The sequence below is a fragment of the Malaclemys terrapin genome, chromosome 7, assembly GCF_027887155.1.
Source record: "Malaclemys terrapin pileata isolate rMalTer1 chromosome 7, rMalTer1.hap1, whole genome shotgun sequence".
NCBI classification, from domain to species: Eukaryota; Metazoa; Chordata; order Testudines; family Emydidae; genus Malaclemys; species Malaclemys terrapin.
In genome coordinates, this window is record NC_071511.1 from 105,803,244 (window position 1) to 105,826,749 (window position 23,506).

At 41.6% G+C, this 23,506-nt stretch overlaps 1 protein-coding gene across 7 annotated transcripts in view; it reads left to right on the forward strand.

Moving 5' to 3' along the window:
• The window catches only part of C7H10orf90 (chromosome 7 C10orf90 homolog), a 189,540-nt gene that overhangs the window by 83,509 nt on the left and 82,525 nt on the right, over positions 1–23,506 (forward strand). Inside the window, exon 1 of one of the 7 annotated variants that reach the window (XM_054036148.1) lies at positions 5,016–5,096. The exons of the other annotated variants lie outside the window; for them this stretch is intronic. The gene's annotated coding sequence lies outside the window, so the exon portion shown is untranslated. Of the gene's footprint in view, positions 1–5,015; positions 5,097–23,506 lie in introns of those variants that run through there. 7 annotated transcript variants of the gene reach the window in all.

The following is a 23,506-nucleotide window of genomic DNA, read 5'->3' on the forward strand; positions in this document are numbered from 1 at the left end:
TTAAGCACTGGACTATAACACAGGTAGAATTGGTGTCTCTCCCCAATGAAATGTAATGACTCCATGCCTGCAAAAGACATCATAGTTATTAGTGGAAATGGAACTCAGGAACTTCTGTGCCAGAAACACAGGTTCCAATCACTTGGGCTAAACGAAAGAGTCTATTAGCTGTATTAGTACTAGGGCTTATATCAAATTGTGGACTGCAGCTGTTTGCCTGCATTAGTGATGATATGGAGCCACATTGACCCATGGAAAGCTCAGGGAAAAGTGGTGCCTTTGGGAGTACAGCCGCTCACTGATCTCTCCAGAGTCCCAGAGGTGTGGTAACACTGCACCATCCCTCTGAAACAAACTTGCTTCTTTGTCCATGAAAGGATACAGAGAGGAGGCCTACAGCCTTCCCTTTGGGGTTGAATAAACCCCCCAGGGGTGCATGGTGACTAAGGGTATAGTTGCACTACAGCAGCACAACTGCAGCTTTGCTGCTGTAGTGTAAACACCTGCTATAGCGATGGAAGAGGTTTTTCTCTCACTGTAGTAAATCTACTCACTCCAGAAGTGGTAGCTAGGTCAATGGAAGAATTCTTCTGTCAACCTAGCAGTGTCTACACGAAAGTTGAGGCTGGCTTAGCTATGTCTCATGGGGTGTGACTTTTTCATACCCCTGAGTAATATAGCTAAGTAAACCTAAGTTTTAGGTGTAGACTGGTGCTAAGATTGCTCTGTCTCAGACCTGGATGCGCAAAGAGACGCAAGTTTCCATATGCACTTGTAACCTATCCCTTTGCATACCGGTGCTTATATACACTGCAGGTAGGTAACTAGAGCAGATTTGATCACATACACTTGAGGAGGTGTGCCATTCCATCCAGCAGAGGGCCGGGGAACACATACACTCTCTGTGCACTAACCAATAAACATTACAATGGGAGATTGTGAAAATTCATCATTGAGAAACTCTGTATCATGATAACAATAACAAACAGCCCTAGACACTCTTGGTACCCTCGATCTGTATGGTAGCAGTGATAATAGAGCTGTTGCTGTTGAAATGTAAACATGCCAATAGTTGCAGTGATAAAACATTAACATTGTGGAAACATTCTCCCGTGTCCTTTGAAAGGACAAGAACAAAATGGAAGAGCAATACTATGAATATCATAAAACCATAGTGCTGGATGATAATGTATCATTTGCAGATGGTATGAAACACCGGTTGGCTTTTGTAATGGTGTTTGCATTAGATAGCAAACAACAGCTTGACTAATTCTCTAATTTTTGATCTGTTACATGAAAATAATTCTCTTGTTTGCTAAGTGCTGAGTTTTATTATATTATTTTTATCCATTCATGCTGATTTGTTGCATCCTTGTCTTCTAGTGTTCCTTATTTCTCTTTGCTTCAATTTGTTTAAAAATTTTAAAATAAAACAAAGGAATAGTTTAAAATTTTTTGCAATAAATCAATAAGGATAATGATGTGAGTAAAGAAGTTTACCAGGGGAATTTGATATCAAGTATTTCCTGAATTGCTATAGGATTCAATCCTGCAGCTCTCCCACTGGAGATCACCAGAATTATGTGTAGAACCCACAGCTCTGAGCCTGTAGGTTCATCCTATTTTTAGTTGAAATATAGAGATTTAATTCAGATCTTTGTTTAATGGTCTACTTCTGGTGATAGACAGGGTCAAGTATCCATGCTGATTTTATTAGCCATTTCAGTAGTCTTTGATATGACTGAAATGCCTATGGGACCAGGCAAAAGAGAATGAGGCTGCTCTAGAAAGTCTCTGCTCATTCAGAGACGTCCAGTGTCAGTTGCTCATCTTGCATCAAGAACTATGCTTGTGGAGATTTAATTGTGTATGATAGCCCAAAATACTCACAGTATACCTATAATTAGTATGCTGATGATGATTCTCACTGCAGCATATCCATTTTATGAAGGATTCTTTAGTCTCCTTTCACTCCCTGGCCAAGATAGGTACTTGAATGGGAGCTAGATGCTTAGACTTTATTATAGGGCCGTCGATTAATCGCAGTTAACTCACAAGATTGACTCAAAAAATTAATCACGATTAAACAAATTAATCATGATTAATTGCAGTTTTAATCGAACTGTTAAACAATAGAATACCAATTGAAATTTATTAAATATTTTTGATGTTTTTCTATATTTAAGTATATTGATTTCACTTATAACACAGAATACAAAGTATACAGTGCTCACTTTATATTATTTTTATTACAATTATTTGCACTGTAAAAATGATAGAAGAAATAGTATTTTTCAGTTCACCTGATACAAGTACTATAGTGCAATCTCTTTATCGTGAAAATGCAACTTACAAATGTAGATTTTTTTTGTTACATAACTGCACTCAAAAACAAAACAACGTAAAACTTTAGTGCCTACAAGTCCACTCAGTCCTACTTCTTATTCAGCCAATCGCTAAGACAAACAAGTTTGCTTATATTTATGGGAGATAATGCTGCCGGTTTCTTATTTACAGTGTCACCTGAAAGTGAGAACAGGTGTTTGCATGGCACTTTTGTAGCTGGCATTGCAAGGTATTTATGTGCTAGATATGCTAATCATTTGTATGCTCCTTCATGCTTTGGCCACCATTCCAGAGGACATGTTTCCATGTTGATGTTGCTACTTAAAAAAATAATGCGTTAATTAAATTTTGACTGAACTCCTTGGGGGGAGAATAGTATGTCTCCTGCTCTGTTTTACTTGAATTCAGCCATGTATTTCATATTATACCGGTCTCGGATAGTGACCCAGCACATGTTGTTCGCTTTAAGAACATTTTCATTGCAGATTTGACAAAACACAAAGCAGGTACCAATGTGAGATTTCTAAAGATAGCTACAGCACTTGACCCAAGGTTTAAGAATCTGAAATGCCTTCCAAATTCTGAGAGGGACGAGGTGTGGAGCGTCCTTTCAGAAGTCTTAAAAGAGCAACACTTTGATGCAGAAACTGCAGAACCCAAGCCACAAAAAAAGAAAATCAACCTTTTGCTTGGCATCTGACTTTTTTGCTTGGCATCTGACTTAGATGATGAAAATGAATATGTGTTGGTCTGCACTGCTTTGGATCATTATTGAGCGGAACCAGTCATCAGCATGGATGCATGTTCTCTGGAATGATGGTTGAAGATGAAGGGACATATGAATCTTTAGCACATCTGGCACGTAATTATCTTGTGACACTGGCTACAACAGCGCCATATGAACGCCTGTGCTCACTTTCAGGTGACATTGTAAATAAGAAGTGGGCAGCATTATCTCCTGCACATGTAGACAAACTTTTTTGTCTGAGTGACTGGCTGAACAAGAAGTAGGACTGAGTGGACATGTAGGCTCTAAAGTTTTACATTGTTTTATTTTTGAATACAGTTATTTTTTGTACATAATTCTACATTTGTAAGTTCAATTTTCATAATAAAGAGATTGTATTACAGTACTTGTATGAGGTGAATTGAAAAATACTATTTCTTTTGTTTTTTACAGCACAAATATTTGTAATAAAAATAAACATAATATGAGCACTGTGCACTTTGTATTCTGTGTTGTAATTGAAATCAATATATTTGAAAATGTAGAAAGCATCCAAAATATTTAAATAAATGGTATTCTATTATTGTTTAACAGTGTGATTAATCGTGATTATTTTTTTAATCATGCGATTAATCACGATTAATTTTTTAAATCGCTTGACAGCTCTACTTTATTATAATATTATATAATAGTTATGTATAGTGCCATAGGTGAGTCTGATGGATTTCCTTGTTTTGGGCATGTAGCTGGGGCTATTAGTTCTGTTGTCAGGTAAAGGTAGGCAAGATTAGACTGACTTGCTGTTCATGATTGCCAACATTTATTGATTTGTTTTTATTCTCATGATGCACTCAGGAAATTGAGCACCTATAAGCACTATACACCTTTAAGTAAACAATTGGCATATGGTTTCTGACCTACTATATTGTTACTTATTAACCAAATGTAATATTTAAAATGTGCCCCAGAAAGCAGTCTGCACTGAAAATACATAGTAATGACTTACTGAAAACAGGACAAAAAGTACATGTTTTCTGAGTGCAAAAGAAATAAAAAATTAGGGAAACCACTGGCAAGGCAGTTCGCTTTCGCTTCCTACAGTCAGAACTGAATCAGCACAATGCAACATGCACTATAGTTTTAATTTGGTATTTTCTGGACAGTATGGGGATGTCTTTTTCATATACCTATTTCCATATGAAATCAAATGGTTAGCGTGAAGCAGAAGAAAGCAAGGAAAAACTAAGTGCCAGAGTGGATATATCAGACTGCTGATTGCTTCTCCAGTACACTTAGGAGGGTTGCTGTAGTTTCTTTTATGAAACTCCTCCAGCCATAGAAATGCCTCCAGTTTCTGGCTCCTGCAAACAATTTACATATGTAGATGTATGGAAATATTTAACATGTACAGCATAAGTTGGTGTGTGTGTGTGTGAGGCTTTTATGTTGAGGCTGATCCTATGAGGTGCTGAGCACCCCTGCTAGGTGCTCATCATCTTATCCTCCTTCAAAGCCTGCCTTAAAACTCAACTCTGCCATTAGCACATACAGAAAACTGCCGTCTGATTATAACTAGGCAGGTGGTGAGCTGAGATTACTGCTACTGACTGGTTAAGAGTTGAGCACACAACTCTGTGCTAAACCCCTGTTGTTTTGGTACTCTGTCCTCTTCTGCTTGTTTGTCTCATCCATCTGTTATTTCTTGTTTGTCCTCTCAGCGGTGAGTTCTTTGGGGCAGGAACTGAAATGTACTGTAAATCTGTACAGGACTTAGAACAATGAGCCCTGACCTGGCTTTGTCCTCTGACTACTACCACAGAAAGAATATTAAATAATGCATGTAATTCCCATTGGAGTCAACAGGAGTTGAAGATACTCAGCACCTATAGGCATGTGTGCACTAGGTAGTGATTGTAGCTCAGTGATCAAGGCATCAGGTTTGGATTATGTGAGATACTTCTTGGAGTCACAAGTTCAGACTCTGGCAGTATAAACAGCACTTCATCTTCCTCAGATAGATACGGTAAGTACTGTATTGTGCAGTTTGACAAGCTGGCCTATCAGATGAGACCATAAATTAGGGTTACCATATTTGAACATTGAAAAAAGAGGACACTCCACGGGGCCCTGGCCCCGCCCCAACTCCGCCCCTTCCCCTCCCCCGCCCCACCCCTTTCCCCGCCCCTGGCCCCGCCCAACTCCGCCCCTTCCCTGCCCCCATTCCAACCCCTTCCCCTGAGCACCCCACATTCCCCCTCCTCCCTCCCAGCCACACGAAACAACTGCACCAATTCTAAAGTCAGGCACTCCACTAGTATAGACTCCCATGACTTTAATGAAGCTGCTCAGTGGAGGATCTGCCCCAGCGCTCCGTTTTTGGGAGCGGTCAGGACACGCAGCTCACACTGTTCTGTTTCCCAGCTCCCCAGATGCCTTGGAGCACCCAGTTCTCCTCCCTGCCGGGTAAAATCCCGGACATTTTGAGCTATTTAATTCTTTAATTCTAAAACGTAATTCTTTATATGTAGTGAGTCCTTTCCTTTCACCAGTTCTTCAGTTTTCTTTCTCCTCATGTGCCCACGCATACTTCTCTGCAGATCGCATTTTTCTCAGCAGTGGTTGATTGCTCTTTAAGAAGGCATGAAAGTCTTTACAAGAAGTTTGTCTGAAGTTGTACTGTACAAGTAGAATTCCTTTCAACGACTCAACATTCAAGTTGGTCCTTTCCTTTGTCCACTGGCTTTGCATCAGTGAAAAAATTCGCTCTACATTTGCATTGTGAGAAGGAATAGCAAAGAAAAACTGTGCAATCTTTAACAGTTCTGAATGACACTCAATGTTTTTGGATTTCTCAAAATATTTGGTCCACTTCTGGTGTGCTAGCAAATTACTGAACTCTTCATCACTGTTGCAACTTTCTGTAAACTTCTTCAGGTTGCTGAACTGATCAAAACACTTCACGTCATCAATTTGCATCCCCTTATCGGTCAGGTACTTGATACAAGGTTCCACATCACTCCAATTCGGGTCTCACTCAGGGTAATCCACCTGAAACAAGAGAAGTCTTCAAGGGGTCTAAGCCACATCTCCAAATATTCTAAGCATCTGCTGTACATATTATTCACTTCAGCACAGAATTTGTCACACTCTTCATCAATTCCTTCCATGCGCTTTTGTGCCAGTAGTCCCTTAACTTTCAGGGACATAAAGTTGTGAGTCTTGCGTTCAAGAAGGATAGTCTGAACCGAGTTCAAACTGTTCAGCACTTCCACAACAGAATTGCTTTCCCTTTCGATTTCTTGGATGTAAGTTTGGAATACACTCATGAGTGAATGCATGTGCCAGAGGTAAATCTCACTTAATTCATACTCAAAAAATGTCTTAAGCACTATGGGTGGTTTGTCCTGTGACAGAAAGAATGACTTCAAGGCTGGAAACATCTGTATCAGCCTTGTAATGCCCGGAAATAATGACAGCCATCGTGTCTTGCTATGAGAAAGCAGCTTTCTGTATTCAACATCAACAAACTCACAGTACTCCTTCAGTCGCTCAGTTCGGACAGTGTAGATATGAAAGTACTGGTAAATTTTAAAAATAATGTTCTCAATGTCAATGTTCATTCTTTCTGCTGCATGGTGAACACAGTTGTTCAAAATGTGTGCTGGGCAACCCACACCAATTAATGTTCTCTTCTGCAACAACTTCTTTAAGTTTGCAAACACGTTCTTTCCATCGTCATCACGCCGGAGTCCTCCAAACATTGTATTGCAGTTGTCACCTGTAAATGCAATACACTTCTCGAACAAACCATTTTTTTCAAGCGTTTCTTTTACGTAATGAGCAATTGTGTCGGCAGTCTCATTAGGTGTGTTCTGGACCTCAATCAAACTTGACTGCAAACCGCCATTCTTCCAGTTGAAATACTGAATAATTACTGGAAATATTTTCACTGAACCGTGATTGCTTCCATCTGTAGCAACTCCACAGTAAGCTATGTCATTTTCTTCAAATGTTTTCAGAACAACATCAACAGAATGTGGTGCAAGCACGGAGATAACAATTGCTTCTGTCTTGGTTCTAGCACTTGAAAATTTCCGTGCCACTTCAGAATCAGGGAATGTCTTCTTCAACAAGACAGATGTGCAATCCATTGACTTAAAGCTATTATGATGCTTAACAGTGTGAAATGCAAACGCACCCTCTGCTGCAGTAACAGCATCCTCTGATTCGCTGCCTGGTTTTACAAAATAATCTGTCAATTTTGTTGATGAGCTCTCTCCTTGAACTGCTTTTTTGTGCTTGTCTGAGTCCACATGAGTTTGTAAATCATTAGCACCTTTATTTTTCACAGAGATGTAAGTACCAGGTCTACATACCATGCACTCAGCTTCCCATTCATCTCTACCACTTCGAAAACATGGGAACTTTGTCTTTAGTTCTGCAGTGAATTTACACTTTCGTTTTGGCATTGTGTTTGCTCCTAGGACCAGGGGCAGCCAGGGTCTCCACGTGCTGGGCCCGCCACAAGGCAAGCTCAGTGGCTCCCATTGGCTGGGAAAAGCTCCAATGGGAGCTGTCGGAGCCAGCCCCTGCAAGTCCTGCCCCCACAGCTCTGATTGGGCAGGTATTTCGCAGTGATCCACCACACTGCTGTGTCTCATCACAAATGGGGAGCTGAGTGCCATACAGCACACCCCAGCCCCAGGAGCTCTGATCCACTTGCAGGCAAGGCAGCCCGATGCCCATCGCAGCCAGAGCTCTGATCCCTCTGCACACTCCTGCCTTTTTCACACTGCCCTCCCTTCCTCCCCCACCAGTCAGTGCTTTTTGGCGACTCCCCGGAGCAGCTCCCCCAGCGCTGCCCCCCACCTGTGCAATCAGCGGCGCATGGTACTCCCAGCTTTGCTGGCATCCCTGGCTTACCTTAGAGCAGGCTCTGGCGACTGCTGCTGCTCCCTGACTCTTCGGCTCTGTTTAAGAGCCGAGCTGCCCTAGTGCTCCCGGCTTCAGGCACTTCTCCTACCTGGGCTCCAGCTGAGCTGCTCCTCCCAGCTCAGACTGTAAGAGCCGAGCTGCTGGCTTCTGGCAGCCCTCCCCTACCTCAGGACCCAGAGCTGGCTGGACACGTCCCTTCCCCAGCTCCAGACGAGCTGCTCGGCTCCGCCCCCTCAGACTTACAGAGCAGAGCTGCAGGAGCCAGCGTTACCGGACCTTGCACCGTGGGAGCAGCTCAGCTGGAGCCGGGTAGGAGAAGTGCCTGGCTGGGGGCTCGGGGTCCGGAGGCTGCCTGAAGCCAGTAGCGCTTGCTCGGGCAGCTTGGCTCTGTAAATCTGAGAGAGGAGGAGTGGAGCAGAGCCACAGGGGGAGAGGAAGTGCCGGCCATTTTCCCGGACATGTGTGGCTTTTCAGCAATTCCCCCCGGATGGGGGTTTGATTGCTGAAAAGCCGGACATGTCCGGGAAAAAGAGGACGTATGGTAACCCTACATAAATACAGAGATGGGCTCCAAACAGAAAATGTAATCTGAACCAAAACATTCTCTTCAGCAACTTTCTGCTTACAAACCAGTCTGCCTGCAAGCAATGTTTTCTAACTATCCCACAGGACTTCTCCTATGAACAGAGGTTTGTCTTGTTCTCCTAAACTAATATCTCCCCCCCCCCACTCCCCATGCTGAAAGGGCTGGTTACCTGTGTGGCTGCCTCCAGCCACCCGAAAGGGGGATGCACTTCAGAGGAGCTGTGTGTACACAGTTTGTAAAGCACTTTTAAGCCTTTGGGAGAAAAGGCAAGAGATATCTACATACTTAAAAATGTTATTTATTATCCTTCATTAAATTTACTGTAGATAGTGCCACATGTTATTCGCAGAGTAGTCATATTATCAGTGTCTTATTTTCTCAGACTCAGATTTGGTGTACATACAGTTGTATTTTGTTAGCTAAATAAAATGCCATTTTGTGCCAGGATGGGTAAAAACTGAAATAATATACCTAGAGAAATGATCTCATAGCATGGTGGACTAAAGGTGCTCTAGTAATATAGGGAAGGGGCCATATAAACTTAATAGAGTTACTCTCATACTAATATGCTAGAACAAAAAAACAAAACAAAACCCTACAGTAAAGTGGAGTTAAAGTTGAGAGTACATATAAGCAATTTAAGGATTAAAAAAACCCCAAGAATGTTTTAATTATTCCAGCTACAAGCATTTCTACAACAGATAATTCAAAGTTAAGGTTAAATTTATTTAAACATATGGAAATGTACAGCTAGGGCACCCAAACTCTACCCTGTAGAGACACTATGTAATAACTATATAAGTACAATAGTTCAGTGTTTGTTGATCCAGATTAGGTTAAACTGATGAGATTAGTTTATTATTTACTTATGGTACCATTACAGAAGAGAGGTAAGATCATCTGGATGTCATAACTTCAATTACTGAGATTATTAGGGACATAAAAAGCCTGGCGAGGTGCTAAATTTCTTACAGGATCCATTTAAAAATTCATTTAAACTCAGAAACAGATTTACCTGTAAAATCTCAGAAAATTAATTCTCTACTCAAAGAGTAAGTCGTGTAAATTTGGGGAGAAGACACTATATTCTTTATCCATAACAGAGAAGTTGAATCCTTGCTTCAAGGGCAAAACTCAACCTTAATATGGATTTATGACTGGTGCCTCTATAATTACATCATCTTAGCAATGCCATATTCACACCTATACTAGCAACATGATACTACAAAGGAAGATTTCATCATCATCATCATCATCACTCTTTCCTTCCCATATATCTTTCATAGACTCTAAGTTGTTGGGAGAGTCTATGTTGCGCTCCTTTTCATCTTCATGTGAAGGAGGACCCAGAAGCTCCCATACCCCCCTTTCTTTTGCTACACTCTATCCACTCTGCTTGGAATGATCCTGTGAGAGGTACTCTGTTCTCTGTGACTGAGATTCCAGAATTTGGCTGATTCTGGGTTTATTGGCAAGGCTACAACATAGAAATTACTCAGTGCCACAAGAAACTCCTCATCAATAAATGTGTGTGCAGAGAGTATACAGGCAGATACGGTCTATGGAAAGAGTACTGTGAATGTCAAGCTTTTGGCGCCTTTGTGGAAGTGAAGAACTATTTTGCTGACTTATCCTGGCAGTTAGACCAGAGTAGGTCTCATTATCTCCAGCTCAGAGAGATTAAAAAGGTAAGGAAGAGACCTCCAACTCACAGAGAGAAGTAGTTAAGAAAGAGCCAGAGTGATTAACAGGAATTCCTGCAGGGATAAACCCAGGGAATAACTAACCTGGGACAAAGTTCATGCTACAGTCTAGGTTGAGCTGTCTGTAAATACACTTCTGCCCCAGGGCTTTACTACTCAAGATTTGTCTCTAAGGAAAAGGAGTGAGTTTGGACAAAAGCTTATCATGTCTGTGCTGTGCTAGGAAAGGGTGGGAACCCTGTTGCAGGCAGATTGCAGTTTTGCTTGGCAGGTTATCAACCATTGCAAAATCATTAAGGTTTGATCCTGGATGTTTTCTACCTGTCTGGATTTTGAATGTGCTAGTTTGCCTGCTAGTCACATTGGGTTCTGCTTTATTATTTGTAATGCTTTTCTTTTCCTTTCTGCCCTCCTGTTAGCTACTCCCTTTTGGATTGCTTTGGAATTCAAAAGTAATATTTTCTGAGACATTTTATTTCTTTAATTTGTTGTTGTTGCTTGTTGTTCTGATGCTTGACATTTCCTAATCATGCACAACTCTCACTGGACTCAAGACTTTTTCTGCAGCGCTACAGATTGTAGACACAATTTGCTTTAATCAGGGCCCCTGGAATTTTGTAATACTTCAGGCCAATTTCTATAGCAAATTTGAATATGTTCAGCAAAAACTTCTGCAGCAGTGATCAAATATAATTGCCTACAATTTCACACACACGCAGGACACTTGGTTGACTACAAAATTCCCGGAACCTCAGCTTTTCACAATTTCATCACCATGGAATCACTCACTTGCTAAGGAATTCAAGGCTTTTTAATACCTTGAATGTAAATTGTGGGATGAATTTTCAGCATGACATGGGCAATTAGCTATGCAGCACTCCTATTACTGTTTATTAGAGTAACAGAGATAGAAGGATCAAAAGTAGTGATTTGCAAATCTCAAGGGGCTCAGAGGCCAAGTATGATATAGACAATCATCCAAATATTCTGAATCTTACCTCCACCTATGGATCATCAGCTGGAGTTGGAACAATGACAGAGTTTCACATGAAACCTCTGCCACCTACACTTCTATTTGTGATTAGAATCCTGAATTCAAGTGCTTCTTCCAAACCTACCATTGTTGTTAATAGCACTTGGAACCTATAGCAGGGAAAAGATCTGGGGAAATCCAAACTGCTAACACTTATAATGATTAATAACAGTAGAAATGGACAGAATCCAAAGCTCAGATGTGTAGTTGGTTGAGTTTTCATCAAATACGTTATTCAACAAATTTCACGCCTTTATTCATAGGAATAGAGGAATTTGCATACTGGGTCAGAACGGTGATCCACCTAATCCAATGTTTTTGCTCAGGCAGTGACTAGGGCCAAAAGCTCAAGAGGAAAGTGCAAGAAACCTCTTAGTAGACAATGAAGGGGGAGTTTCTTCCTATTTCTTCTAAGTTAGAGGCAGGCTTATGCCCTAAAGCATGAGGATTTATTTGTGTTCCTTTTCCTTATGTAACTGTGGATGTTCCCATTACCCATAGAAATGTCTAATCCATTTGTGAATCCTACTGTGCTCTTGGCCTCAATGATATCTTGTGGGAATGAGTTTGATAGGATAATGCTGCATTATGTAAAAAAAATAGCATCTCCTTTCGTCAGTTTTAAATTTACTACCTTTCAGTTTCAGTGATTATCCTATTGTTATTGGATTATTAGAAGGGGTGAATAGGTGCACATGATTGTCCTTCTCTCCTCAATTCATTGTTCTGTATAACCCTATCATGCCCCTTATTGATCCTCACCTCTCTAAAGTAAACAGGCCTACTCTTTTTATTCTCTCTCCATATGGAAGTCTTTCCATGCTCCTAATAATTGTCCATCTCTGAACCATCTCTATTGAACTCCTTTTAGAGATTGAGTGTAAACATTTCAAAAGCACCTAGATGTTTTAGGCACTTGTGAAAATTTTACCCAGAGGACCAGGACTGGACACAGTATTTTTTGGCATTTCATCAGTTTATATATTGACGATTACATTTTTAGCATTTTCCATCCCATTGTTTACACACTAATATGTGGTTTGCTTTTTTTACTGTTGTTGCATACTGAGCAAAGCCTTCCCCTGAGCTGTTCACATTGACACCTGATTATTTTTCATCATTCATTATCTGATTTTCTTTCTCCCCACATCTGACCAGCTCTACTCCAATGCCATCTCCAAATTATGGAGCAGTTTGATTATGCAACCAGAGCCAAAATCAAAGATGGCTCATGTCTCTGTAATTGCTGAACCAAAAACCCTCGCTCTGAACACCTATAAACTTTGAGGAAGTTTCAGATCCAAATGTTGAGGCTTGGATCCATCTGTAATATTCAGGTTCCAATAATTGTTGGAAGTGTAACATTCATGAACAGTGTAAAAAAGTTTCTTTAAATAGAATGCATTTTGTAAGCAGTGCTTGTATATAGGAGAAAGTGGCGCAGGGAAATCATAGAATATTAGGGTTGGAAGAGACCTTAGGAGGTCATTTAGTCCAATCTCCTGTTCAAAGCAGGACCAACACCAACTAAATCATCCCAGCCAAGGCTTTGTCAAGCCGGGCCTTAAACACCTTTAAGGATGGAGATTCCACCACCTCCCTAGGTAACCATTCCAGTGCTTCACCACCGTCCTAGTGAAATAGTGTTTACTAATATCCAACATAGATCTTCCCCACTGCAACTTGAGACCATTGCTCCTTGTTCTGTCATCTACCACCACTGAGAACAGCCAAGCTCCATCCTCTTTGGAACCCCCCTTCAGGTAGTTGAAGGCTGCTATCAAATTCCCCCTCACTCTTCTCTTCTGCAGACTAAATAACCCCAGTTCCCTTAGTACAGGAAGTTAAGAGAAGAGAAAAAAAACTATATGTCTGTAAGAAACATCCTGGGTTCTCTCTTATGCTCAGTTAAAATAGAACAAAATGTAACTGTGGGCTGTTATAACTGAAGTCTCCTTTAGCAAGCTCAAACAGAGTGAAACTGCAAGGAAACAAATCCCAAAGCAACATGGATGCTTGAGATCAGAGTTGGGGAATGGGATAGTTCTTCTATTTCAAAGTACAGAACAAATTTTGGATGAAGAAGAAAATAATAAAACTGTGGCTTGGTAGATAGGTGTTGTCAAGACTTTGGGTGAAATACTGTCATCTTTGAAATCAGTGGCAAAATTTCCAGAATCTTCACTGGGGCCAGGATTTCACCTTTGGTTGTCAAAGATACAAAAAACAAAACAAAAGCCTGAAAATATCTGTGTGTCCAGTAGGATAGACTTAAACTGTGCATCATGGAAAGATCACTGCTAATAGCTCCAAATTCATAACCAGGTCAGTTCTGCATGAGGCATCCAACTTTTCATTTGTTATATTTTTATTGATTATGCAGAAGTATTGAAGGGTTTATAAATTAACAACAAACAGCACAGGAAACAGCTGGCATCCAATTTAAATTGTCAGCTGAAGTTTTTAGGCCCAGCTCTAAGCAGCATGTCACCACGTCTCTGTACGTATTTGGCTAGGAGAGACAAGCCAAACCAAAAGGAAATGTTAGAGAAGTCGTGAGTATAACTATAATGAATGGGGAACTACTTCTGTCAAAAGGCAGCATACTTGAAGTCAACAAAAAAACTTGCACCATAATTTTGAGGCTTTTAAAAGACTATTCTTCTTTAGTTTCCTAATCCTTGTTTGTTTTGTTTGTTGTTTTATGCTCCAGCATGAATCATAATGAATCATCATACTTCTGTTGGGGGCATGGTAGCTTTGGTTCATTTTTACTAAGCTATTCAGAATCTTGGAGTTAAAAACTTGGCTCTAGTTTGTGTGGATTGCTCATGTCATTATTTTCCCTTTGTTCACAGTCAATGAAGAACTTGAATTCCAGAGAGGTGAAAGATTCATGGCCACCCTGCTTGTTTATTTATCAGGGTTTCAATTGATTGTTGGGGGGGGGTGTCCCCTACTTCCTCCTCTCCATATTTTTCTCCTTTCCTCTTTTTCATAATTTTTTAGAGTCCAGAATTTGGGAATGAATAGAAAATGTTTAAGTTCTGGTTGCCTTTCATCCTTCCAAATTTCCCTTCCCCTGATTTTTATTTTATTTTATCTTTTCACCAGCCTATTCTCCTTCCTCCATTCTTGTTTTTCTTCCCTCCCTTACACAGAAAAATTTCCTGTGTAATGTTACCAGCACTTGAGAGCCTAATGGCTGCCAAAAGTGAAAATTTAGTTGCTCTCCAATATCTCTTTGGTAACCGATATAATTTTCAGAATAAATATTTTGTTGGGTACTAAAATAAGTAAAGAAAAAAAAAAAGTTCTTGTCCAAGTACCATTCTCTCCTCCTGCATCCTTCTTCTGTATACCTCTCACCTGACCATTTATAGTTTTTCTCCTTATTTGTATCTACTTACTGTTCTCCAAGTTTGTCTTTTTCCTCATCTCTATTTGTTTTTCCTCTGTGTCAGTCTGTCTTTCATTTCTACATCTACCCTCTGCTTTGTTTCCCCCTCACTCACTTTCTGATGACTGTCCTCTGTTTATTTCTCTTTTTTAGCTCTCTTTTTTGCTTCTTTTAAATTTGTCTTTGAACCAGCTGGCAGCTGCAACAGAATTCTATTAGTGCTGGGCTTCTAAGAACAAGTGCTTTCCCATCAGTGCCACCTGCAGAGTGAAACTGACTAGGAATCTACTAGTGCCAGGAGTACAGTGCTAATAGAGTTCTTCTAGTCTAGCTGCAGGAGTTGGAGGTCCCGTGGACTTAAAAAGGTAGCCCACTGACAGTCAAGGTCTGTACTGATCTGGCAGACAGTGGCTTTGTTCACCCTGCAAGCTTGTGATTTTGTCATTAGAAAAGAGTTGGGTAATATGATCAGAGTATTATTTGTCACATGTAAATGTTTGGGGAAATTTGATTTTATACTGTAGTTGGTGGGGTACAGGGATGGTATTCTTGGAAGGATATACAGCATTCAGCTGTAGCAGGTTACTTTTACAAAGTAATTTGAAATATTTGACCTTACAGAGGGAGTCTCCTGATTAGCACATACCACAAATACTTTCCCTATGTATGATTTACCAGAAAGGATGATAGTACAGTATTTGGAGATAAACACCTGTTATGAGATTGAATCCATTCCCCTGTAAGTACAAGAAAAGGTCCACCAAACAATGACCTATTGTATATTAAATAGATTGTCACCTGTTTTTGGTATTATTTTTTCGTAGACAAGGCAAGGAGCGGAAGGATGATCAATAGTTAGGGTGCTAGCTGGAGCATAAAAAAACCTGGATTCGGTTCCTTCCTCTATCATAGACTTTCTCTGTGACCTTTGGCAAGTTACTTATGTTCTCTCTGCCTCTCTTCAACATCTGGAGAAAACAGAACTTCCCTACTTCACTGGGGTGTTGTGAGAATAGCTCAGATACTATGGTGATCAGTATCAGGGGGTAGCCGTGTTAGTCTGTATCTACAAAAACAACAAGGAGTCTGGTGGCACCTTAAAGACTAACAGATTTATTTGGGCATAAGCTTTCGTGAGTAAAAACCTCACTTCTTCGGATGCATAGAGTGAAAGTTACAGATGCAGGCATTATATACTGACACATGGAGAGCAGGGAGTTACTTCACAAGTGGAGAACCAGTGTTGACAGAGCCAATTCAATCAGGGTGGATGTAGTCCACTCCCAATAATAGATGAGGAGGTGTCAATTCCAGGAGAGGAAAAGCTGCTTCTGTAGTGAGCCAGCCACTCCCAGTCCCTATTCAAGCCCAGATTAATGGTGTTGAATTTGCAAATGAATTTTAGTTCTGCTGTTTCTCTTTGAAGTCTGTTTCTGAAGTTTTTTTGTTCAATGATGGTGACTTTTAAATCTGTAATAGAATGACCAGGGAGATTGAAGTGTTCACTTACTGGCTTATGTATGTTACCATTCCTGATGTCTGATTTGTGTCCATTTATTCTTTTGCGGAGGGACTGTCCGGTTTGGCCAATGTACATGGCAGAGGGGCATTGCTGGCACATGATGGCATATATGACATTAGTGGATGTGCAGGTGAATGAGCCCCTGATGGTGTGGCTGATGTGGTTGGGTCCTGTGATGCTGTTTCCAGAGTAGATATGGGGACAGAGTAGGCAACGAGGTTTGCTACAGGGATAGGTTCCTGGGTTGATGTTTCTGTGGTGTGGTGTGTAGTTGCTGGTGAGTATTTGCTTCAGGTTGGGGGGTTGTCTGTAAGCGAGGACTGGCCTGCCTCCCAAGGTCTGTGAGAGTGAGGGATCATTTTCTAGGATAGGTTGTAGATCGTGGATAATGCGCTGGAGAGGTTTTAGCTGGGGGCTGTATGTGATGGCCAGTGGTGTTCTGTTATTGTCCTTGTGGGGCCTGTCCTGCAGTAGGTGATTTCTGGGTACCCGTCTAGCTCTGTCAATCTGTTTCCTCACTTCCCCAGGTGGGTATTGTAGTTTTACGAATGCTTGATAAAGATCTTGTAGGTGTTTGTCTCTGTCTGAGGGGTTGGAGCAAATTCGGTTGTATCTTAGGGCTTGGCTGTAGACAATGGATCGTGTGATGTGTCTTGGATGGAAGCTGGAGGCATGTAGGTACGTATAGCGGTCAGTAGGTTTCCGGTATAGGGTGGTGTTTATGTGACCATCAATTATTTGTATTGTAGTGTCCAGGAAGTGGATCTCTTGTGTGGACTGGTCCAGGCTGAGGTTGATGGTGGGGTGGAAATTGTTGAAGTCCAGGTGGAATTCTTCAAGGGCCTCCTTTCCGTGGGTCCATATGATGAAGATGTCATCAATATAGCACAAGTAGAGGAGGGGCATTAGGGGACGAGAGCTGAGGAAGCGTTGTTCTAAGTCAGCCATAAAAATGTTGGCATACTGTGGGGCCATGCGAGTACCCATAGCAGTGCCACTGACTTGAAGGTATAAGTTGTCCCCAAATCTGAAGTGGTTGTGGGTGAGGACAAAGTCACAAAGCTCAGCCACCAGGCTTGCTGTGGCCTCATCAGGGATACTGTTCCTGACAGCTTGTAGTCCATCCTCATGTGGAATATTGGTGTAAAGTGCTTCTACATCCATGGTGGCCAGGATGGTGTTTTCAGGAAGAACATCATCTGGTGATGGTGATCAGGGGTATATTAAATATTTTCAAGAGTAGGTACTTCAAGTTGGGCTCCTAAATCCATATTTACACATCTAAATATTTGGCCTGATTTTTAAAAGTGTTAAGCACCTAAGCAGCTGAACTGAAGTTAATGGGAGCGTCTGGTATGTATGCCTTTCTAGAGCACCCATTACTGTAGCATGTGGGTTCCCTACAAAATTGAAATATATTTGTTACTCTATAAAAGGCAGAAATTTCCTGTACTTCCCCAGTTATATCTGGTTTCTTATACCAATCAGATGACATCCCCAAGAGTAGCAGTTACTTAGAAGAATTTTTTAAAAAAAGTCTAGAACCAAATCTGTGGAGAACTTGTAACCTAACATGCATTATACAGTAACTCCTCACTTAACTTTGTAGGTATGTTCCTGAAAAATGCAACTTTAAGTGAAACAATGTTAAACGAATCCAATTGTCCCATAAGATTTAATGTAAATGCTGGGGGTTAGGTTCCAAGGAAATTTTTTTGGGGCAGACAAAAGGCATTATACTGTATACTGTACAGTACAGTACTATACTGTGGTTGGGAAGTGCCTCTGGCTTACCTCACACAGGCACAGCCCACTGCAGGAAAGGACGCTAGGAAGCACCTTTGTAGCAGCAGCGGCAGCTTCCCCAGAGAACAGGTTCAGATTTTGCCGGGAATGCTCCAGGCCCGCCTCTCCCTGTCCCCGCTCTACTCCAGGCCCACCTCTTCCCACCCCCACTCCACCTCCTCTCCAGAGCATGCCACATCCCTCCCCCCCAAAGTCCTAAGCACCGCCAAACAGCTGTTTGGAGGCACTTAAGACTTTTTGGGAGGGAGGCGGAGGAGTGGAGATGCAACGCTTCCCTGCAGCTGCCCCTACCTCCCAGAAAGTCCTAAGTGCGAGGTGCTGGGAGGGAGGGAGAGGAGCAGGGAAGCCCGACGTCTCCACTCTTCCCCCTCCCTCACGGAAAATCCTAAGCGCCGCTAAACAGCTGTTTGGCGGTGCTTAGGACTTTCTGTGAGGGAGGGAGAGGAGTAGAGACATGGCACTTCCCCGCTCCTGCCCCTCCCTCCCAGAAAGTCCTAAGTGCCGCCAAACAGCTGTTTGGTGGTGGGGGAAGCACTTGGAGGGTGGGGGAGGAGGCGGAGAAGCGGAACTTGTGCAATGCTCCCTTGTAAAGTCGCTGCTCTTCCACAGAATCTTAGAAGCAGGCAGCCAAACGACGTTATAAGGGAGCATTGCACAACTTTTTTTTTTTTTTTTTTTTTTTTAATGGAGATATCCCATCTCCTAGAACTGGAAGGGACCTTGAAAGGTCATCGAGTCCAGCCCCCTGCCTTCACTAGCAGGACCAAGTACTGATTTTGCCCCAGATCCCTAAGTGGCCCCCTCAAGGATTGAACTCACAACCCTGGGTTTAGCAGGCCAATGCTCAAACCACTGAGCTATCCCTCCCCCCCTTTAAACGAGCATGTTCCCTAATTGAGCAGGGACGTAACATTGAAACAATGTTAAGTGGGACAACGTTAAATGAGGAGTTACTGTACATTTTCAAAATGACTCACATACCCTAAATGACTTATCCTGCAGGGCCTACCTAAGTCAAAAATTCCTGCTTGGCCTACAGCCACAATACCTTGTGATATGATTCCTTCAGCTCTGGTAAGCTAAACACAGTCAAGCTGGATCATATATAGATGGGGAGACCATCAAAATGCACTTGCTGGTGAGTGCTTCAGGACATGTTGCTGGTGTTTATTCCACATAGTCATAACTAATCCATTGCTCCAGCATTGTATTCAGGGTGCTTATTAATGCTATAGGTGCTGTTTCTGGAGGACATAAAATACTAAGGTCATATAAAACTAATGTGCACATTTAAAGAATCTATGATCTTTTTATTCCCCCCCCACCCCACAGTAAATAAGAGTGCTAATGCTGCTGTCCTTGCCAAAGATCTCCTCAAGCCAGTACAATCTGTTTTCTTGAATTCCCCCAGTGTTTTCAGTTTGGTGTAGTATTTGGCCACAAATTGTTGTGTAGGGTAGATTTGCAGCTGCCATGTTTGAGGCATTTGGTGGTGGATAATGTGATCCTTCTGTATAGTTTATATATCTGTTTGTTTCTAAAACACAGTGGAGATCTTTAGGATGAGAAATCAGATATAAATGAAAGATGACACCAATCCATGCACACATGATTTACATAGTGTAAGTTTAGCAAAGTATCATATAACATACACACTGTCAGAGTTTCCAAATATTCTCGCTGATCTATATATAAAAAATTCTTAGATTGTAGTTTCAGTTTGATAAATTAGTTTTCACTTCTCTTCCTAAAAGCACAGTTAAACAGTATGTCTTAGTGTTTTTTCTACAATGTTATTTTCCCCAGGAGAGGTTCAGGCTTCATGCAGCCTATTTTTCTGCACTTTGTCTCTGGGCAGACTGTTGTCAGGATATCTGCCATCCTGCAAACTCTATTTTAAAACAGACCCCAAATCTCTTTGGGTTTGGCAAAGCACAATAGTATGCTAGCACAAAGTCAATGAAGCACAACATGATGTTGTGATGGACGGTGTTTGCTGGTGGCATTGCCTACTGGTTAAGAGGTTAGGCCTCTGTTTGCCATGACTCTAATCTTTCCCCTAGGCTGCTATCATGTCCTGTAGTGTCTGTCTTTTGATGGAAGATGACCATACCCTCCAGTGAGGTCACCACTCAGTCTTATCTCTCCCCACTATGATTGGGTTCCAAGGAAGATATGGGATCCATCTACTGACCCATGTGGGTGTCCAGTCCAACCTCGGGGTTTCCAAGGGTCTTTGCCTTTTTCCTTCCTTCCTGAAGGGAGGAAGAGTTTAGAATCAAGAGTTTTCATATCCCTCTTAGTGAGAGGGGTTGGTAGGGAAGCCAGAGTCCTCCCACTCCACCAGGCTCTAGCCCAGAGCCCTCTAAGAGGTACCAATGTCTTGCACCAGTCTTGTAGCTTCCTCCCTGGGCCACTTCATACCACACACTGTCTTTCCAAAGTCTTATAGTTTGCCTCACAGTAGTAAAGGAAAAGATAATAGTTCAGCCAACAACAGGCTCAGCAAGCAAGTTCTTGCTCTCTGGAAGGTTTCTGCAGCACCCTTCCCCAGGAGTTCTTAGAGAAGGTCTCTCTCCCTGCCCTGTCAGGCCCCTTCTGCACTGCCTACCTCCCTTTTAAGCATCACATCAAGGTGCAGCTTGCTCTGCAGGTGTGGCTAGGCAAAGTCTCCTGTGGCCAGGCTTGCTCCTTAACCCCTTCAGTTCCAGTGTGGGGTTTATATACTCTGTCACACGTATGATCATTTTGTCATAAAGGCAACGACCCTAAACTTTACTTGCAGATTTCTTGCTCTGGGCTGGATTATTACTTTAAGCCACAACCTGAATTGGAGGAGAAGGAGCCACAGTGTAACCAGAATCTGAGGAGGAATTCCAGCTGACTCCTCCAGAATTCTTCTTGGGGCTCAGAAGAAAGCATGATACCGTAGAGAGTTCACCACCTTCTGCTGGCCCATCTGAGCTTGTTGGTGCAAAGGAGAGTAGGGTCAGAGGCCACAACCTTGCCCCTTTGCAATGATAGTAATGGCTGTCCCGGGAACTGTGATTCTAAGCGTGCCCTGCTCTTTGGAAGGTGTGGGAGAGAGGTGGAGGGTCCGCTTGATCTCTGACCAGACAGGAGAAAGGGGAGCCTACTTTGCTCTTAGCAGATAAGTCTCAATCCCAAATAACAGTGTTAGTGGTTTGATTTTTCCCAACATCTGAACTGTTGCCCCAAAACCACTTCCTTTATCTCAGTCCTCTCACCCCCACTCCATATTGACAATTAGTGGGTGTATCATGATAATGTAGTAGCGTATGCTTATAACATTTGTGGATGATACCACACTGGGAAGGGTTGCAGGCAACTTGGAGGACAGGATTAGAATTCAAAATGACCATGATAAATTGGAAAATTGGTCTGAAATCAACAAGATGAAATTCAATAAAGACAAGTACGAAGTACTTCACTTAGGAAGGAAAAGTCGAATGCACAGCTCAAACTGGGGAATAACTGGCTAGGTCATAGTGCTGCTGAAAAGGATCTGGGGATTATAGTGGATCACAAATGGAATATGAGTCAACAATGTGATGAGGTTGCAAAAAATGCTAATATCATTCTGGGGTGTATTAACAAAAATATTGTATGTAAGACACAGGAGGTAATTGTTCTACTGTATTCATCACTGATGAGGCTTCCGCTGGAGTACTGTGTCCAATGCTGGTCGCCACATGTTAGGAAAGATGTAGACAAATTGGAGAGAGTCCAGAGGAAGGCAACAAAAATGATAAAAGGTTTAGAAAACCTGACCTATGAGGAAAGGTTAAAAAAAACTGAGCAAGTTTAGTCTTGAGAGAAGACAGCTGAAGGGGGGGAACCTATTAACCGTCTTCAACTATGTTAAGGGCTGTTATAAAGCGGACAGTGATCAGTTATTTTCCATGTCCACTGAAGGTAGAATAAGAAGTAATGGTCTTAATCTGCAGCAAAGGAGGTTTAGGTTAGAAACCTTCAAACTATAAAGGTATTTAAGCTCTGGAACAGGCTTCCCAGGGAGGTTGTGGAATCTCCATAATTGGAGATTGTCCAGCCCTTTTTTAAAAAACAGGGATGGCTTAGGTTTACTTGGTCCTGCCCGGGTGCAGGGGGCTGGATGTGATGGCTTCTCAAGGTTCCTTCCAGACCTACAATTTCTATGATTCGGTGAGCAGTGGAACTGGAGTCAAAGGGCCCATGCTCTCTGAAGGGACTGTTATGGACGACACACCAAGGGAACTGGTGGAGTTAGGCTGGAAGCAACTCTGCCACATGGACAGAGCAGTCCACAGGGTTTAATAAAATTCCACTTGTTCAACTTAACCTGCATTCAGCTTCACTCTTCACTAATGAAACAATGGGTAGCACTGGCACAGGACAGTTCCTCTCCTGAATCTTAAAAAGCCACTATGCTCTACTACATTTGTCAGTGTAGCTCTTTCTACTGTATGTCTATGAATGCAGAAATCTACTAATCTTCATGTGTGTTGCTTATTCTTTCTGTAACATAAAGTCACATGAAGTGCATAAAGCTAAAAATCAATGCCTAAACTTGTCAGTAACTAAAGGCAGAGAATCCTGCAAACTCATCAAAGAGAACACTGCAGTATTTAATCTAGTCTATGAAGTTTCTACCACAGATGCCTCTGCCATGATTGGAGCACTGAAGGTCATTTGTGAGCTCTGAATTGCTGGTTGTGTGACAGCAAAAAAAAAAAAAGAGGGCTGAAAGAAAGGTTAAATTAGAGAGGCAACTGGAAGTTATTCTCGTATGTAGAAGTACATTAGCTAAATTAATGACAGTAAACCTCCAATTAGCTGAATGTTGATGCTGATTTACAAATTTACAAGGTAAATACGTGCTTTTTCCAGCTAAAGAATTGAATAGGGAACTGTCTAGCCTTCACATTGTAATAAATGGATTTAAGTAATCACTTGCTATGTATCAGTGCATACTAATTTCATTGATATTATTCACGCATTTTATATTTACAATAAATCTCTCCAGATTTCTGACCGCAGTACAGAAAACATAATTTATGACCACATTTTCTAAAATGTCATCCCATAAATATGAGGGCGGACAAAGGCATGGGAATAGATTCAGTATCCCTTCACTTTACAGTAAGCAGTTTACCATCTTATTTATAAAACAGGCAACTCCTAGTAGGCTCAATGTACCTGCATTTAGCTGATACTGGCTTGGAAATTCCACTTTCTTTTAGTATCTGTTTCATAATTAATATGAATTTATTGAATGCTCACATTATAGTAAGGAGAGACAAAAGAGGATAGCTATTATAAATTACATCAATTGTATCTTTTACAGTGTGTTGGGGAGTAAAATAACTAAAATATGAAGCTCTTAATTGGGCAGTGTAATTGGTATATAGCTATATTGAGACTGGATAGGATTTTCCTACAAGGTGT